The sequence below is a fragment of the Vicugna pacos genome, chromosome 5 (genome assembly GCF_048564905.1).
Source record: "Vicugna pacos chromosome 5, VicPac4, whole genome shotgun sequence".
NCBI classification, from domain to species: Eukaryota; Metazoa; Chordata; class Mammalia; order Artiodactyla; family Camelidae; genus Vicugna; species Vicugna pacos.
The window spans coordinates 73,456,425-73,476,965 of NC_132991.1; the positions used below are offsets into that span (position 1 = coordinate 73,456,425).

At 37.4% G+C, this 20,541-nt stretch overlaps 1 protein-coding gene across 5 annotated transcripts in view; it reads left to right on the forward strand.

The window, feature by feature from the left end:
- HECW2 (HECT, C2 and WW domain containing E3 ubiquitin protein ligase 2) overlaps nucleotides 1-20,541 on the forward strand; it is a 336,842-nt gene that overhangs the window by 168,867 nt on the left and 147,434 nt on the right. The window contains exon 1 of one of the 5 annotated variants that reach the window (XM_031678056.2): nucleotides 17,415-17,760. The exons of the other annotated variants lie outside the window; for them this stretch is intronic. The gene's annotated coding sequence lies outside the window, so the exon portion shown is untranslated. Of the gene's footprint in view, nucleotides 1-17,414; nucleotides 17,761-20,541 lie in introns of those variants that run through there. 5 annotated transcript variants of the gene reach the window in all.

Here is a 20,541-nt window from a genome sequence, read left to right on the forward strand (position 1 = left end):
ATCTCCAATATAATTTTTACTAATATTGAAGACAGTTCTATTTTTCAAACACAGCATGATCATGTCAGCTATCCTGGTTTAGCACCATTACTGTGAAGCAAGGTGGCAGTGCAGTTTCCATTTGAGTCAGTCGCTGTAGATATCTGTTTAAAGCCATATTATTCAAGAATGAAAGCAAAGTAGAGCATCTATTGCTACTAGACAGAGAGCACAGTCCTCCATCACTCGCACTATCCTTTTGGAGCTTCATCAACTTTCTCATGACTACAGTGATTTGCAAAACTTGAAAATATCTCTAGTTTCTAAAATTTTATTTAAAATAATTGTGTTAATAAAAAAATAATTTAAAGCTGAAAAAAAAATAATTGTGTTAAAATATTTTATTATAGACTCTTTTACTATATTTGAATAACCATGTAACAGAGGCCTTTTTTGGACTAAGTGATACAGTCACAATGGCTCAAAAGTTTCTTTAAATGCAAAAGGGTATAGATTGAAAAGTCTCCCTTTAATAACCTCTCCCACATTTCCAAATTTCTCCTTTCCTCCCAGAAGGTAACAATATATACGTACATACAATACATACATACACACATATATACATACATACATATATACAAGCAAATACAAATATATATTTTAAAAAATGTCCTCCTCTGTTTCTATAAAAAAAATAGCAAAATTACATTCTTCTAACTTTGATTGTTTCACTTAATATATTTTTCTGATTCTCCATGTCAATGCATAGAAAGAGTCCCATTCATCTATGTTTACATGCTATTGTATTGTTGAGATGTAGCATAATTTATTAACTAGTACATCTGGTGGAGATTAAATTTTCTTCAGTCTTCCTCTATTACTGATAAATAATGCTGTGATGAATATACATAATATATATACTATATAAAATTATATATTTATTTAATTATATATTTATTATTATTATAATATATATTTATTATATAATTATATAATTAATGCAACTATTCTTTTTTTCAACTGAGGTAAAATTCACATAGCATAAGTTACCCTTTCAAAGTGTATAGTAGTTCAGTGACATTTAGTATTTTGTAATTTTATGCGACCACCACCTGTGTCAAGCTCCAAAGCACTTTCATCACCTTAAGAGAAAAGTCCATATCCATTAAGCTGTCACTTCCCAGTACCCCTACTATCCAGCCCCTAGCAACCACCAGTTTGCTTTCTGTCTCTATGGATTAATCTATTCTGGATATTTTATGTAAATAGAATCATACAATATAGGACCTTTTTAAAGTGGCTTCCTTCACTTAGGATAATGTTTTCGAGGTTTCTCTGTGTTATAGCATATGTGTCAGTACTTCATCTCTTTTCATGAATGAATTCCATTACATTTTATGTGTATACCACATTATTCATTCATCTGCTGAGGGGTATTTGAGTTATTTCAACCTTTTGGCTTCTGTGCCTAATGCTACTGTGAACATTCATGTACAGTTATTTGTTTGAGAACCTACTTTCAACTCTTTGGATGTATACACCTGTAAGTGAAATTGCTAGGCCATCGGGTATTTCTACGTTTAACTCTGTGAGGAACCTCCATACTTTTCCACAGCAGGTGCACCATTTTGCATTCTCACCAGTAATATGTGAGAGTTCCACACCCTTGCCAATACTTATTACTTAGCCTCCCAAATAGGTGTGAAATACCACATTGTGATTTTGATTTGCATTTTCCTAATGTATAATGATGTTGAGCATCTTTTCATATGCTTGTTGGCCAACTGAATATCTTCTTTGGAGAACTGTCTATTCAAATCCTTTGCCCATTTTAAAATTAGATTGTCTTTTTTGTAGTTGAGTTGTATGGGTTCTTTATATATTCTGGATACTAGAATCTTAAGATACATGATTTGCAGATATTTTCTCCCATTCTGTAGGTTATCTTTTCATTTTCTTGATGGTCATTTGAAGCACAAAAGTTTTTATTTTTGAAGAAGTTCAACATACCTGTTTTTAACTTTATTGCTTGTGCTTTTGTTGCCATTACTAAGATTTCCTTGCCAAATCAAAGGTCATGAAATCTTATGCCTGTGTTTTCTTCTAAGAGAAAGGGGGTTCAACTTCATTCTTTGCACCCTCTGAGAGGTAGGAGTCCAACTTCACCCTTTTGCATGTGGAAACCCATTTATCTCTGAACCATTTGTTGAGGAGACTGTTCTTTCCCTGTTGAATAGTCTTGGCGCCACTGTTGAAAATCAGTTGACCGTAAATGTATGGCTTTATTTCTGTACTCTGAATTCTGTTCTATTGGGCCACATGTCTTTCCTTATGCCAGTACCATACTGTTTTGATTACTGTAGCTTTGTAGTTAAGTTTCCAATTAAGAAATATGAGGCCTCCAACTTTTTTTCCCCCCAAGAATGTTTTGGCTTTTGGGGTCCTCTTGAAATTCTAAATGAATTTGACAATCAGCCTTTTCATTTTTTCAAGAAAAGGCCATTGGAATTTTGATAGTGGTTGTGTTGAACCTGTAGGTCTTCTTTAATTTCTTTCAGCAATGTTGTGTAGATTGCAGTGTACAAGTCTTTCAACTGCTTGGTTAAATTTATTCCTAGATATTTTATTCTTTTTGGGTGCTATTGTAAATGGAACTGCCTTCTTAATTTCCTTTTTGGATGTTTATTGTTAGTGTGTAGAAGTGCAACTGGTTTTTGCATTCTTCAAACCTTGCTCAATTCATTTATTAGCTCCAATAATTTTTTGTGGGTTCTTTAGGATTTTCTGTACAAGATCATGTCATCTGTGAATAGAGATAGTTTTACTTCTTTTTCAATTTAGATGCCTTTTGTTTCTCTTTCTTGCCCAGTTGCTCTTGCTAGAACTTCTAGGATAATGTTGAATAGAAGTGGCAAAATCAGACATCTCTGACCTATTCCTAATCTTAATAAGGCTTGCAGTCTTTCACTAGTGCATACGATGTTAGCTGTGGGTTTTTCATAAATGCCTTTCTATTCCTACCTTGTTAAATATTTTTAGCATGAGGGTGTTGGATTGTTTCATTTTTTTTTTTACTGCGTCAATTGGGATGATCATGTGGTTTTCCTCCCTCCATTCTATTACTGTGTGTATTGTATTAATTGATTTTTGTGTATTAAACCACTCTTGCACCTCTGAGATAAATCCCACTTGGCCATGGTGTGTAATCCTTTTAATAAGCTGCTGGGTGCAGCTTGTGATGCATTTACTGTTATGGCACTTATAATTAATCCTTTGAGAGTGTGATGAATGCTATGGGCTCTACAAAAAAAATACAATGTATACATACATATAAAGTTTGCTTACAGTTTTATGGATTTCAGCATTCTCGAAAGTCCACCTTTAAGGACTTAAGGATTTGAGGATGAGATGAGTTTATTTAAGACTCTAAAGCAAGTTTGCTTCAACCATAAAGGGGAATATTGTGGTTCATCCACTTACCTCTTTTTAATCTTTACTCTTAAGGAATTTTATTGTTGTGTTTTGTTTAATTTTATTTCAGTTTAAACTAGTTAAAGAACTAGTGTCAGCCATGCCCTGCATTAGATGGTACACTCCTGGCAGTTTAGGAAAGTTCACTTCTTTATATCACACTAAGCTTCCCAATCCCGGTTTACAGAGAGCCTTAGCATAAGGATGTTGCCTTACTGATGACCCTGCCAGCCTCAGCTGAGTCTAGTTTCTGGGAAACTCTTGCCCTCTTGGTAGGAGGTAAGTGTCTGCTTCCTGACTTCCCAGAACTGCTCCTCTGCTCTCACTTATTTTGACATAAGAAATGTTTTCTGCCTTTTAATAGACCGGAACCTGTCGCTTTATCATCCTTTACATAATGAGAAACTAGCGACCACCTAGAAAATTCCATTGTTGATTCATTTTTAGTGAGAATTTTGTATGGACATTTATTTTACTTTGTTTTTCTATACTGGTTTCCAACTTGTTAACAACCAAAGTGCAAAAGCATTGTGAAATGGAGATAAAACACTAATAGAAAGTGCTGTAATAGCCCACGTAGTCAGAAGGGCACGTTGTCATTAATTGGTTTTCCAGTGAGAGGGATGACTTTGTGGTGAATTGATCTTTAGAGTCAGTGACATGATAACCACTGGGGTTACCAGTGAAGTTTGTGGTCACAGAACCGTGTTTATAAAGGACTTTTAACCTCCCTGAGTATCATGCTTTGAGCACTTATGCTTATTGAAAATGGCAGCTAGTTGAGCTGGGAAGTCTAATAGGAAAACTTTAATGTAATCTTCAAGGGATCCTTGGGAAGAGAAAGACTTCTCAAAAGATCTTCAAAAGTCTGCTCATCTAAAAAGCAATGGGAACACTGGAGAAAATTTTCAAAAATCAACTTTTTCAGAATTCTGGAAATCAACCGAATGCTTTTAAGTACAAGAGGGGCATTTATTCAAGAAAGAAGTTGAATCTCATTAGAATAGCAGGTTTTGGCTTTGTGGTGTTTAAACTTGCCTTGTCTCTTTCTCAGCTCTTCCCAGCTCCACAGTAGCTTTGAAAACCAAGAGCCTTGTCACCATGGTAGCTTAGAAAACCAACAGCTTAATGGACACGAACAGGGGCAGAATGGGTTTCCAGCTCTCCCAAAAGCCTCATGCTTAAATTGTCACTACTTGACATGTCTGGCAGCTCTCTGGAAAAGCCCCATTCAAGGGACCTCTCTTTATTTGACCTGACTCAGAGCTTACTCACTGCAAACAGCCCTGTCTCCAAAGCAGTTGTCAAAAATAATCAGTGGCAACTGTTTAACATCATAGACACCTGGGGTGGCAATACCAGTTGGGGCACACAAAGGGCTGACCAAAAAAAATGTAAAAGGATTATATGGAGGACTTTGAAAAACTTTGATATATTCCAGTGGCTCTAGAAAGTCACATACTTACACAGGACTGTGTTATACCCGGCGAAAACCTGGAAAGGCTCTCATTTCTCTCATCTGGCTGATCTTGAGGATTTGTGCCAGCAGGAAGTGAAGGCTAAGGCAAGGCTGTAAACTGCTGGAGAGTTGAAGGTGTGATTCATCATACACTTAGAGCCCATTTGCAAAGGCTGAGAAACTTCCTGGCTGAAGGCATTTAAACAAATCTCTGTCCAACTGTTTTCTGACCACTAAGCTAACTTAACATAAACTTCAGTGGCCACTATGACAGTTGTTTCACCCCTGTAAGCTTCTAATAAGTAAGGGCATTTTCTGATACAAGTACAAGGTCTCTATTGCAATACATAAGAACTAATAATCGCACTGTTTCTCAAAAGTCAGTTGGTTTGCTTAAAACAAAATCCAGGAAACTATCTATTATGCCACTTTTAAAATAGAGTAGTACCTCTTTCCTTCACTTTTTAAAATTGTAGAATGACATACATACTTAAAAGTAAAGTAATAAGTTTACATCCTAATTGTCTCAAAGAGAACACATTTATGGTAACAGCATTCAGAAACGAAGTATTTCCATCACCATGGAGGTGCCTCTCCTGCCCAATCACATCCCTTCTTGAAGGCAACTTAAAGTCTTGACTTCTAACACTATACATTAGTAATGCCTTTTTTACTGTTTTTGTTGAAAAATGGCACTTATTTAGGAAAGTCATTAAGGTACTTTAATTTTAAATGTATGGAAAGATGAACTTTACATACATACACACCCATATAACTACCACTTAGATCAAGATACAGAACATTCTCAGCACCTGAGAAGTCCTCCTCATACTCCCTTCCAGTTATAATCCCCCTAGGGTTTGACTCCTAAAACTATAGTTTTGCCTGTTTTTTTGTACTGTAATAACCAATTGTATAGTGTATTTCCTTTTTTGTCTGATTTCTTTTACTATCTTCTCTCCTTTTTATTTTTGTTGGTGATTCTGACAACTGTATCAGTTATCTTATGGAACAGCCCATATTCTGGATTTGTTTTTTGCTTCCTAGTGGTATCTTTTAACCCTCTCCACTATCCTGCATATTTCTTGTAGATTTAATGTTAACACAAAAGTCTTGATTAGGATCAATTTCATTTTTCCCCCAAGGATGTGTTATTGATGGGCTGTATACTCCACATTGCATTCAATCAAAAGATACATGGAATATTTAACATCTGGTTTTCCCGTTCTTTGTGGTGCTAAGATAGATCAGTGGGTTCAGACTGTGACATCCTAATGTCCTCATTGTAAAGTTTCCTGTCAGTTTTTCAGGTAATATTTTCAATTAGGTTATTTTCTTAGGGGGTAGAAAATTTTTAAATTTTCTAATTATTTTAATCCTTCCACATTCATTTCCTGGAAATCTTGTGTAAGAAGTGTGTTCCCTCATCCACTCTAGTTCCTTAGTTATTCTGAAATACAATTCATACTGAAAAAGGCAAAGTCAATGCTTAATTCTTTAATTTTCACTCACAGTTTATTTTCAGAACACAGGGGCATTGGAGCCCTAGTTATTACCAGTTGTGGTTGAAGAGATTTATTTCTTTTCGGTGAGTGGCTGTGTGTATTTTAATATAGTTATGAAGTCACATGTTTTTTAAAAAACTGGTATGTGTTTTAATGAGGTGCAGGTTTTAAAAAAAATCCTCAAATTGTGCCACTTAGGACAACAGTAAATCTGTATAAGAAGGTGTTGTATGAGCTTTTTCATATTTTATCCCTGATGTCTCCACCCAAACCCTCATTCTCTGTAGTAACCCTTTGTGGTGCCTTCTTCTTTGTATGCACATATTTTTTTCATAAATAAAAACAAATTGTGTGTGTGTGTGTAGGACACTATATTACATGTATATCTGTTATCTATATCACATTATACTGTTTTGGCCCTATGCAATGAGACTTAAAGTGACTTGACCAAAATTACAAAAGATGATGTGACAGGGTCCAGATTTGAACCCAGCAGTGTGACTCCTGACCTTGGGCTCTTAACAGCTCTGCTATTCGTAAAGCAGTCTCACTGACCCACAGCCCCAAAGAGGAGGATGGCGTGGCTGTGCTGCTCTCAGAGTAGTAAGTAGAAAAGTAACCTGAACACAGAATTAGCAGTGGAAGCTGGTTTTCAAAGAATTGTAAAAATGCTGTGTGACAATGCATGAGAGTAGCCTTGTGCTAAGGAAAAATAGGCTGCTTCTTTGTTTTCTTTCCTTCTTCCTTTTTTGTATTTTGTTTGTTTGTTTGGTCCACATTTTCTGCTTTTGATTTAGCAGTACTGACTTAATCTGCTGGCAAGAAATGGGGAGAAAATCTTATTTTAAGCCCTTTCAGATGTTACAATTGCTATTGCGTGACCAATTTGTAAAATGAAAGCTTTGCCTCATTTGTGCCTTAATTATTCTGATGCTTTTTCAGAACAGTCTACACCAAGATCATTTTTAGCACCTTAGATCTGGAATGAAATTCTTCCAAGTTGATAAACCTAGGCACATAAAGAATTAAAAGTGGTCATAATATAAGTAGCCTCTTAGGTATATTTGAGACCCTTCTCTCTCTTCAAGATTCTAAGAATTTACTCATTGTTTTATCACTAAATGTCCAAGCTGCTTCTCCTTGACACTAACTAGTGTGTAGCTGTAACCAGCTTGGTTTCCATTTTATTTAGGGAGTAAAACTTCCTTGGCCGACTTATGAAATGTGGACATCTTCAAAGAGTAGTTTTTATAAAGTTTGTAACTTTTCTGGGGTTTTTTTTCCCCTAAAGAAGGAAAAACTATTTTAATTTATGTTTTGTTGTCAGATTCTTCTTATTCACTTGTCAGTATAAGGAGATTATTAAGAAAATATCTTCTATGTCTTTATCTCAAAGCATATAGACTCATAGAGGGGATTGGATATGACACTGTATCCAGAGCAGATTTTCTAACATTGGTGGAAGAAGACGAGATTGAAAAAGAGCTTCTGTGATAATGCTTTGTGTAGTAACTGGTAACGTATTGGACGTATAAATTTAAAAAATGTCTTGAGGAAAAAAGTAAAACTTGTTTTCTTGGTAGAATTTATTCTGATTTCTTTAATAAGAAACTGGAATTTTCTTGATGATGATATCTATGTCATGAATGTTTATCATGGTTGGTTGTACTGTGATTTTTCTGTGTTGTGTGTGCACGCGCGCGTATGTGTGTACGCGCCTGTGTTTCCAGTGGGAGTAGAGGCCCTGAAATAGCCCTGGAATCTGAATTCTTTTGGTATTTATGTCTAATTTAAATCGATGTCATAATTCCTTTTGGAGCAGGTCTCTCTGGGTTGATGACTTGAGTAATTGGAGGTTTGAATACGATTTTAAACTCAGTCAGATTCAAACTAGTTTTCATGTGCCATCTTTTGCTTCAGTTTTTTTTTTTTTAACAATTCCTTTACTAGATGTGTATCTTCAACTTGTGTTTTGTCTTCTGGCAGTGCCCTTATGATGAGTGACACTTGTGTTTTTTAGTATCTTGAGACATAGGGTATTAATAATATGTGGTTAGCTACAAGGTCACTATTTCGGCCAGCTCTGCTTGATAAATAAAAACTCCTTTTGAATGAGAATAAATAATATTTTCTATTAATAATATTTCAAATGTCAGGATAGTTATGACTAGAGATAGATTTACAAGGGCAACTTTACTTTTTTCTTTATTACTGTTTCGGTATTTCTTTGACATACTAAGCCAGAGTTGAGCCTCTCTTTTCTGATTGTTAAAGAGGTGCAAGCCAATTATAGAAAAGCTGGAAAATGTAGAATAATGTAAGGAACATTTATATCTTCCTATGGAGAACATTTTGGCATATTCTTTTTACAACTTTATTTTTATAAATATTATACATATTTTAAAGGTCAGTTAAGCTCATATTATACATATAACTAACTCTGCAGCATGTTTTTCACTTATTATATCATGAACATTTCCCATGTCCTTAAAAATTATTTGGGAACAGGGTATGATGACTACATAATATTATATAATACAGCTGTGCCATAATACTTATTCATTTTTTTTGGACACTTACATAGTTTGTAATTATTACAGATCATGACACAATGAATTTGTAAAATCTTTGGTGGCACAGATTTCTTGAACATGCATCTTATTTTGCTTATTAAACCATTTTTTTTCCCAAAGTATAAAATAATCCTTACTTTTCTGGTGTTTCTAGTGGGTTTTTTTTCCTCACTGGTACTATTATTCTTTACCGAAGGAAGTTTTTAAATTTAAAAAACAATAGCCTTTTTTTAGAGATTGATTGAGATGTTTATTCGTAAACTCTAAAACAGATTAGAAGGTGAAATTACAAATCCTGATGATAGCAGTTTGTAATAGAAATGCTTACAGATCCTTAAATATAGCTTGGTAGGAAAGGGCGGCAGTGGGTCAAGTTGTTACAGTTTGTTCCAGGAAAGGCATTTTGGATGCATGCCATCTACTTTTACAAAGATGTCTGTACTCAGCTATAAAAAAAGAATAAAATAATGCCATTTGCAGCAACATGGGTGGACCTAGAGATTGTCATACTAAGTGAAGTAAATCAGAGAAAGAAAAATATCATGTGACAATACTTATACGTGGAATCTAAAAAAAATGACACAAACAAACTTATTTGCAAAACAGAAACAGACTCACAGACATAGAAAACAAATTCATGGTTACCAGAGAGGGAAGGAGATGGGGAGGAATAAACTGGGAGTTGGAGATTTGCAGATACTAACTACTATATATAAAATAGATAAACAACAAGTCCTGCTGTATAGCACAGGGAGCTATCTTCAATACCATGTAATGGCCTATAATGAAAAAGAATATGAAAAGGAAAAAATATGTATGTATGGATAACTGAATCACTGTGCTGTACACTAGAAATTAACACAACATTGTAAACTGACTATACTTCAAAAAAATTTTTAAAAAATAGATTAAAAGAGAACAAAACAAAGATGTCTTGTGATTTTAGTTTTGTGTTCTCCACTTAACCTTTCCCAACGTGATTGCTGAAACAAATATATATATATATATATAAAAATATGCTTCTCCATCAGTGTCACTTGAATTTTAATAAAGCTACTGAACTAGAGCCTGGTTGAGTCATGTCAGATAACTTAGATCCGAGTCACTCCTGAGGTCAGTTCAGCTGACCAGCTGCCTTCCTGGGGGGCTGCCATTAATCATATTTGTCACAGAAGTAAAATTCTGAAAACTTCCCAGGTAGTTCAGTGATTTAGAGTTTTCTTTATTGAGAATAAAGACGACACTAGAATCAGAGTTTACCAATAGGGCGTAAATACTCCATCCAGGCACACTGCCCACTTGCTTTATGTAGCTTTGCGAGCCTCTCAGAATTGTGCTGGTTCTGCGTTTTGTCATCCCCAATTTTATACACGAAGGAACTGAAGGTTAGGAAGGCTACCCATTTGGCCAGTGTCACACAGCTAGTAGGTGTCCATCTTGGCTGCAGGACTGGTGCTCTTTTGTACCGCCTGTAAGCTGTCAGAAAGTTCTTAGTCATATAAACTAACTAAATGAGAAAATGTCTTAAATTGGGTTTAAAAATGTTAAGAAAACATAATGAACAAATATGGTGTGTGACGTAACTTTTAAGCGTCACAGAACAAACTTGGATATTTAAAGCTTGGCTTTATTCTCTTTTAAAAAGGGTGCATAGTTATTTAGGTGAAAAAACCCCTCATTTTTCATTCTTCCTGGCCAGAAATCTTGGCAACTAGGAGTACAGTTGCTATTATTGTGAGTTTGTTGTGTGTACAGATTCATACTCCCAGATTCTCCATCTCCACCTTTTATAAACACCATATTTAACTTGGAAGAGGAAAAAGTTATTTTGGGCAACACTTGTAGAGCAAAAGTAGCAACTGCAGGGGGGCATGAAGGGATATACTGATCTGAAGCAGGAACTGTAAGAATATGTCTAGAATTTAACTTTAATACAGCTTAGAATGCAGGTCTTCGTTAAAAGAGAGAATCATTATTCAAAGTTTACTAGGAGGCAGAAAACCGCATGAGATCTATGTCCCTGTACTTGTGACTGAAATAATGTATTGACACTTTGTGCTTCTGATTTCTGTCATCTTTGCCAAAAATCATGAAAATCATTAGATAGCTGATGGGGACCCAATGCTAAGATGACCAGGCTGCTTTTTAAGAACAGTCTGAAACAATAGTTTCATGTCAACAAAGATTCACAAAGTTCATCATTGAATCCTCAAATATTAAAACTCAGGGGTCTCTATGAAAGTTGAAAGATACACATTTATAATAAGTGAAACGAGTGCAGCTATTTTGCTGTTGAAAGTAAACTTTTAGGAAATTTTACTAAAATGTTACTCTAAGAAGTGGTACAAACTAGAAAAAGTCAGTCAATTCGCATAAAACATAGATTGGTGTATTGCTGACTGATTCAGAGTGAGTTATTATGAGAAGTTAAAGATGTTGGTTCAGACATTCATTCAATAAACTGTTTCTAGCCCCAAACCTTTTGAGATGGTATCACAGAAAGCCGCTTTTCTATCAGGTCCTGGGCTGGCTGGCTCACTGGACTAACCAAGCATGACTGGGTTCATCCATCTGGAGTATACCAGTATTTCTCAGATTACCTGTGGTCATTCACATTCATCACAGACATTGATCTTTTATAAACCAGAATAAAAATAAACTATTATAAAAATGAAATGGAATTTAAAAAAGATATACAAAATTTTAGCCCACATTTTTATTATTAGATTGAACAGACTTAAAACTGCTCTGACAGTTTTCTGTAAAAGTTTCTAAAGGTTCACACTCCATTTCTGTACTTAGGTCATTAACAACCAGCTTATGGCCCGGTGCTGGCCCATGGCCCATACTTTGAGGAGCACTGTTCTAGACTTTAATACAGACAAAAATTTTTTTCTCATGTTGAGTCCCTTCCTGTCTCTTCATTTTTCCTGTACTTGCTTGTCTTCCTGTTATAACGTTTTCCTCTTCTCTCCAGATGGGTTGAAAACAATCATCACGAGAATTGTTAGGGTAGGGGACATGGCACAGGCACAAAGATACATGTCTCTTTTGGGGTCTTCTCTAAAATGAATTTGCAAAATCAAACGTGACATTCACAAATACACTTACATAAGTATATAGTCTATTAGATTTTGAGACTTCAGGTGAGTGTTTCTTAAAGTCTGACTTAAGGACCACCTGTATCAGAATTAGCTGGGTTAATTGTTTAAATTTATAAATCTTATACCTGTTGAGTCAGGCTTTTTGTGGTTTACTCTATGAAGTCTGAATTTTAAACATGAGTCTCAACAGATAATTCTAATACACAATGGAATTTGAGTCCTGCTTTTTCAGGGTTTGGGAATCTGTGTGATTATTGGATTCTGCATCATACACTGTGGTGGTATATTATAAATGCCAATTCTGAAATGTACTAATGTGAATATATTGGAGTTTCTATATATGTGCTTTCAGAAGAAAATCTCCAGGATATTATTGGGTTCATTGCTATTTCAGACATATGCAGCATATTATTGGAAAGAGGTAATATTCTCATTTTACAGACAGAAACAAAGAACACTTACATAAATAAAGTAATTTTACATCTTCCTCTGTTGTAATGACTTTACATCCTTCTAATTTTATTTTCAGAGTTTTGCATACCTAAAATCTATTCTTAAATTCACCTGCTTTATAATAATATAATTTTATTTGGAATAAACCATAACATAGCTACAGAACCCATTCACCATGCAGTTAAACAGTTGTTATGAATTGAATGAGGGATGTGGGATTGTATGTAAAACAGCTCAAAATTTCATTTAAAAACATTTGTCTTTACATTAATGTGAGGTTAATACAAAATGTATTGATAAGGAAAAATATTCTTAGTTGTTAATACCAAATTTACCCATAAGGAAAAATATTATATCCTTAGAGCTTCAAGACACATGCCAGTCAAATAAGGGTGATACCACTATAGCTGGATGTTTAGTTCTGCAGTGGAAATTCCTAAAATGAAAAGAACCATGTTTGCTCTTATTTGTATATGCCTTTCAGAGTTTTGGGCACATTATATCTGCTTGTGTGTATTTGTCTGTTAGATATAGAGAAGTGAGGTCATTTAGTCTTGTTTATGAAAGCAGTAGATCACAATCCTGATATTTTGGCTGGAATGAACATTGAGAAAGGGATTTCCTTATTCCCTTAAGATGAGAATGAATATCAGTTCTTTGGGAACTCTACCCTCTTCCTAAGCAGAATTATAATTTCCCAGGTAAAACTGCAGAACACCAAGAAAGTAACATGCCCATCCTTACCTGTTTTGAACTCAGAGTACCACAAAAACGTTGCTGTTGTGAAATTGTGTGGGCTCCTGGAAAATCTCCCTCTGGAACTTTTAACTTTGCCATTGTGTGCTCTTGATCGAGTTACTAGACCTCCCCAAACTGTCTCCTTACTTCGGGGTTGACAACACCTCTCAGAATTGCTGGAAGAACTCTATCAGTTAATGGTTCTGCGATATGGAGCAGAGTGCTTGGCGCTGGTGAATGGTAGTCAGTCATTGCTGCGGGGCTTGTGTAACACTGGGAAAGGTGTGGATAAGCTGTGACGTCGTGCAAACCCTAGATTTGAAATGAAGCTAGTTTCTTGCTATGTCATTTTGTGTGAGCAAGTAATTCAATCTCTCTGTCCCCTATTTTTCTTAATTTGTGAAATGGGGACTGTAATGATCATTCTAGAAGGATTTTGCCCTGGGGTAAAATGAGGAAGTGTATGTACACACTTGCAATGCCTGGTATGTAGAAACAGAAGGTAGCCGTTAATATTTTTATTGAATTTGACTGCCTACCACTTTCTAAGCTAAATTAAAAAAAAAACATATTTCATGTCCATGTGTCTACTTGCGTTTGGATTTGAGGAGATCCCCTTGATCTTGTAGCAGTTGTCCGGTTTTTAAGTGTATTTTCAAAAAGCTTTCTGGTTTATACATAAACTGATGTGTTTCCACTGGAAGGTTTTGGGAATCTGAAAACAGAGTGATGATGAGGATTCATCTGGCTGCTTTATGAACACGATGTCACGGGAAAAAACAGCCAAAACAAATGGCAGCAGAGAGGCAGACACTTGCTGCAAGACTTAAATAATGTGCATTTGAGCGATGTCAGATTCAGAGGCATGCAAAATGCATAAACACAAAAGAAATTCATAATGGGCTTTCCAGGAAAAGGTTGTTGCTTCCTGATGTGCTAACCTTGGTTCTGTTTTGTGGTTTTGGCGCCAGATAAACATAGCTGGAGGGGACACCGCTGGATTTTCCCATTGTCAGTTGTATGTAATCTAAGAATTGTATGTTTGCTCTTCTCTGCTTTACTCTTACGAAATATTCTGAGAGCCTTCGGGAATAAGCTACTTTAGTTAAGTGGTGTCTTTAATTTATATGATTAATTCATTCAGTAGCCACAAATCACACTTCCACCCACAAGCATCCTTGTTGATCAGCATCTTAGAATGTTGAGAACTGTGATAATCAGTTGGGCTTTTGGAAAGAGATCTTGAGGAGATGGGGAAACGGATAGTTTCCATCCCCTTATTCTTAAGTTTCCCTTTCTCTCCCTGGGCGGTGATGCTTACAATTTCTAGCCTGTTCTCCTTCCTGGCCCCATCTTTCCCTCACCCTCTGTGCTCTAGTCACACTGGTCTTCCTTCAGCCTTTGAAAGGGCCATGCTGCTTCCCCTGCCCAGGGCCTCTGCACGGCTCTTCTATCTGAAATGTTCACTCTCTCCTCTTCCCTCCCTTCCCTACCCAATTCCTAGTCACCCTTCAGAGCTGAGTTCACTCACTGACTCCTTGAGGGACCTTGCTCTTGTTTCCTGGCCTCGGTCATGTCCCCAGCTCATCTGTTCCCTTGTGACCTTCTCTTTTTCCTTTGTAGTATGTATCATAAGAGTAACTAAAGAATTCACTTTATATTTGTTATCTAGTGTTTTTCCTCTCTCTTTGAAATAGAAGCTCTGCGAGAAAGAGCAGGGGCTGTGTTTGTCTTATTCACAAACGTCTCCCAGCACCTAGCACCCTGTGACAGCATAGGAAGGGAAAACGCTAAGGTGTGACCTGGGTGCAGAATTGGCATTAATGTGCTTCCCCATTTTATTTGTTGCTGTTGATTTTTGGCAGGTGCTTTCTTCACACACGGGTGTGGTGCAGAGGGAGGAATTGCATATGTAAATTTCCAGGCCTGATAGCGTGCTACTCCTTTAGGTGCACCTTCTCAATACAGTCGTTGATTGAAGAGGTACTGGCTGAACTACGTGTGTTTAAGAAATAGCACCCCCATCTGACTCACTTCACCTCACATGATAACCTCTAGGTCCATCCAATGGAAAAGAATCTGCAAAAGAATAGAGATGTGTGTGTGTGTATAACTGAATCACTTTGCTGTACACCTGAAACTAACACAACATTGAAAATCAACTACATGTCAATAAAAATTAATTAATTAAAAGTCAGCATCGCAATGACATGATACCGTGTAAGTGATGGCATTTAGACTACGCAACAACGTTTATCTGCCCTCCCTTGCTCTACTCTGTAAGTTTCTTTCTTGAACAGCTTGGAAATCTAGTCCAGGGTGACAAAGGCTTGTGCTGTGGGGAAGCAGATTTCCTTTATGTAGGAAAATAACCTGTGTGTCACACGTGACTGTTAGCGACACATGGGGGGACCAGCACCTAGAGCTAATGTGGCGTATCTGGCAAATGTTGCAATATTTGGAAGGCAAAGAATCCTGGCGTGGAGGCTAGAGTGGTGGGAGCACCAGGCGGAATCCAGGGACCTGGGAGTGAGGGCAGTAAGAGTCCCAGCAGAAAGAGCACAGTGCGTGAGCCTCTCTCCAACCCCAAGGGAAATCTGATGGTCCATAACTAGAAAGCAGGCAAGAGTTCATGATTATAGACTTTCTTAGACAGGGATGAATACAGAGATGCTGACATTGTTGAGAAGTCTGTTTGTAGGCAGGAGCCATCTTTGATGCCAATAATAGGAAATAAATTCCTTCTCTTTAGTTTATTTGTCCTAATCTCTTAATGGTGACTGAGGCTGCTGTGGGCTTACGAATTAGTGAGGTCACTGGCGTTTTAACAGTGTAAAACAGTGGAAGGCAGTGTATTGTAAAAGAGCTTGGGCTTGGGTGTATTCAGATCTGACTTTAGTCCTGGTTGTTATCACTTCCGCTCTGAGCCTCAGTTTCCTCATCTGTAACGCAGATCCCATAACACTATTGACCAATAAATTGGCATTTATTAGAGACTATCTTTGAAGCATTTGCTACGTGTTCCTGGTTCATGGTGGGCATTCTGTAAATGCTTACTATTATTATTGTTTGCTAGGATACGCCCAGGAGCCCACCGTGGTTTGTCCTAAGACTCAGCTGGGTTTGCATGTTCAGAAGAGGACTGGACAGGGTGATGGTGATTCTGGAGGGCCAGCCTTGCTGTGTTCACCCAGTCTATTCCAGAATCAGTCCAAAGTTCTATGGTCCCTTGAAGCTTCATGGCAAAACTATGTCTGGGTTGGGGTACGGTGGAGAGGAAGTTTCAGCCACCAAATACAGTGTGGAGCTTAAATCCAGCCTGCCCCACTTCACAGCAAATGCACATGACAACTGAGGACATGTCATCTTGCTTTCCTGGAACTTTTGCTGGAAAGAGATGGTCTTGCAGCCTTTGATTGCACTCACCCATTCACCCAGCACTAAAAATTACAACCACTGCCCTAGGTAGCCAACAGCTTTCTGAGGTCCCTTTCCCCACTGAAGAACAATGCATCTGAACTGAAGATCCCCCCATCCCAGCCGCTTCACAGAATAAGACAAGAGCAAGCTCCAGCTGGATTGATGACTGTATCCATTTTTGCATTAAAAGTTCGGTCTGAAAATAATTTCTAGATTGATAACCACATTTTGGGCTTTTCATTAAAGCTATATGATGGATGAAAAAGTTTCAGTCATTTTTTTTTACAGTCTGAAAACGCAAATCCACAAACTCCATTCTGAATTGGCTAGGCTCCTGTAAGCCTATTTCAGTAACTGAAATGAAGGCTCTATCTGATTAATGGTAACAGTAAATTAGAGTTCTCGGATAGTGGCCACTCTATTCTGAGTAAATCAAACAGAAAGCTCCCCTCTCTGGGAGAACAGTCAGCCTGTTGACATAGCCCACTCTGTGTGTGTGTGTGTGTGTGTGTGTGTGTGTGTGTGTGTGTGTGTACACATAACTCATTCTTTGGAATTCTCCCATGGAAAAGCAAAGGAAGGAAGCTGAGGGGAGGATGGGGCGATTGCATCCTGTGCTCTTTGCAGGGGTGTGGCCACAACTGCCTCAGCCTCAGGGACACTGATACATGATGTTTTTTCACTTGGGATGCCTGAGCAGTGATAAGTCTTGATGAAAGGCAGGAGTGGCTCTCAGCGATGTTCTTAGCTGGACGGGAGTCTCCTGGTAGAGAACTGCTCAAATCCCACTCCGTGTTTCATTTCTAGGACGTTGGGGGAAGGGGTGAGCACCAGGACTGTCTGGAGTGGACCCCTAGAGCCCTCCAGGTTGTGTTAGGACTCCAGATCCTCTTTGGTTTGTTCTGGCCACTGCCACGCATGAAATTGCCAAGCGGGTAGGCCAGGTACGTGGTTTTAAGGAGGATGAAGCGTTTCTTCGTGCTGCTTCCTAAGTCTGATTTGAAATGATGGATCCTACCCTGGCAAAGGCAGAGAGGGACTCTCTGGGATTTTATGAGGTAAGGCGTTAGAAAGTTCTGTGAAATGAATTCCACTGTCATCTGATTTCCGTGTCCAGCTGTGTGGGATTTATAGTTCTCTCTGCCTTTCTCTTTGAAAATTCTTACTATTGTCCCCTCCCTGCTTGGTTAGGGACAATTACTAACAAATTATGCAGTGCATTTATCACATTTAGTCTTTGACAGCTCAACATAGGAGATCAGTGCTGCGATGAAAGCATGTAAAACTTCTGTAAATAGATACATAAACAAACGTGCAGTCCCCTTACTGTGAATTTCTAAAGTCCCACTGGTTTTAGATGAATTATTTTACTGTGAATGTTAAGTATGGGTTCTGCATACAAGAATGCTTTTGAAAATGACATTAGATTGAGTCCAAATAGATTTCATGACAGGTCATCAGCCTCTGGAATAATGATGTTTTTAATGGATTTAAAAACTCTTCTCTCAGGGACTGAGATGTTAAAACAGGTTTATTTGTAATGGAATGTTTGTATGGACAGGTATTCATAGACATTCACATGCTAAAGACTGATGATTTAACAACAACCCTACAACAAAACTTGAGCTTGAGAATAAAACCATTATTTTTTTTAAGATTTCCTTGTGGCAACTGTGGCAAAACTGGTTCTGTTTTCTATAGAGCTTCTAATCTGCTTTAATTAATTGTTTAAAACTGGGATGAATGCAGGGCAAAATTTTGGTTCTATTATAATTTTTTACAAATTAGTATTTTTAAATGAAAATTTTTAGTTTTTGGCTGTATTCCTAAAATAGTTCTCAAGGGTGGGTGGTGGGGGTGTTACTTTTTATTGTCATGTAGGATGTAATTGGCATTTAGTGCCTGAGAGCCAGAGATGCTTAACCATTCCTGTAATGAACTGGACAGACCCTTACAAAAAATTATCATTCAGAATGCGAGCAGCAGCCTCACTGAAAAACACTGATATCTGCTCAGTTTAATAAAAAGTACTCAGGCGAGCAGTCTAATCTCTGGGAAAGTTATCTGTCTTCTGATCAAGCCATTTGGGAAAGGACCCACAGGGAGTAGCCACTTCTGCAAAATTATTCTTTAGGATCAATAGCAATAACTGTTGCAAAAAATACTGCTCCCACATATTTCTAATTAGTATTTTCAGACTGAGTTTGGGTTAGCTCCAACAAGTATCTGGTTCACTTTAATGACTAACCTCCATCTTTAAATAAAGTTAAGCTCTTACAGTTTCCAGACCTGATTATATGAGCTCATTGAGATCAAAGGAGTAATTTACCCTGAACCAAAGGATGCTTCTGTGCTAAACATTATAGTTTATAATGGTTGTACATTTCTCAGAATCTTCAGTTGTCACATGCAAAGTAACATCCTGAAGGATCTAGAGGTTGCTTTTAAATTTCACTTAGATTAGAAGGGATTATCTATGATGTTTAATATGAGTGAGAGCTTAGTGTGTGCATGGTTTTAAAAAAATAATTAGCGGAAAGAAAGGAGGGCATGGAGTCAAAACTGTCATTCCTGGCACCTTTTTATACACACAGTGCTGTGACAGAGATCCCCAATTTGAGACTGTATTCAAAGCCTCGGATTTATCGTGTAGAGATATGAGAGCATCTCTGCCTGGCTCTTGATTAAGCCAGGCTTAAAGCTCATTGACAGAATTGTCAGCTTTGAGTGACCTTCCGTCCACGAACTGGGCAGCATTCAGATACTCTGTGTATCTACACAGGTACACAGGTAATGGCTTAAGGTACTATCACTGTATGTACAACCTGCACTTTCGTTGCCTGATCATTTGGCATCCGTTGCTAAAGAAAGCAGAGTCCCCGAAAACATAAAAATAATCATGCTTTTGTTTTAATTTATGTGTCTGTATTTATATTATGAAAAATCTGAATAAAATAATGTATTTAAAGGAAACATTTTAAAAGTTAAAACTAAGGAAAGAAGTTGAGGAACTGTGCCTTTGAGTGTTAAAAAAAGACATAGCTCTCTTTAAAAAGGATGAAGTGGATTGACAAGTTTTAAAAACCTACATATGGAGCTCCTAGCATGTGCCAGTCTCCCATGCTGTACTCGTGTATTCCTCACAGCTTTCTGAGTTAGGCGTGCTATTATCATTTTTATAGGATAAAGAAATAAAGTCCCTGAATTTTTAAGACTTGCCCAAGGTCATCCATTCAGTAAATGGGAAACAGAATTTCAACTCAAGTTTGCTGTTTCCTAATTTTCTGGGATTATCTAGCAGCCATATCCTGGCAACATCATTATCGAGCAGTATATTACTTGCATTGCACCTGTAATGAATGATACGTATATAAAAACAAAAGCATACTTTTATTGGTGAATAGAGGGTCCATGTGGACTTACTGCCAGTGATGTAGTAAATATGTTGCATTAAGGGTTTTATTGAGTTACTAAGTGATGGAGAATCAGAGCTTTCCGTTTTGGCTGATTAAGGTTGAGTGTGTGAAACTTGGACTTTCAGAAGTTGTCTGAATAACGAGGGGAAAGGGAAGAGCACGATGGACCTACAGAGGGATATCACAGGATGGTGGCTGGGCTTGGAGAGAGCTTAGAGGTGGATGAGTCACTCACAGTCTTGTTGGACTGAAGAGTCTGGAGTCAGTTCATAGCCTTTTGCACTAAGGGTGGATATTTATAGCTCTGTCTGCACAGGAAAGATGGAGATGGGAGGAGGGGCACGTTTAGGTGATGGCTCCAAGGCTGGTGTGGGGTCTGGGCATGAAGCATCCTCGTGAACCGTTCCCTCTGTCCTTGTGCAA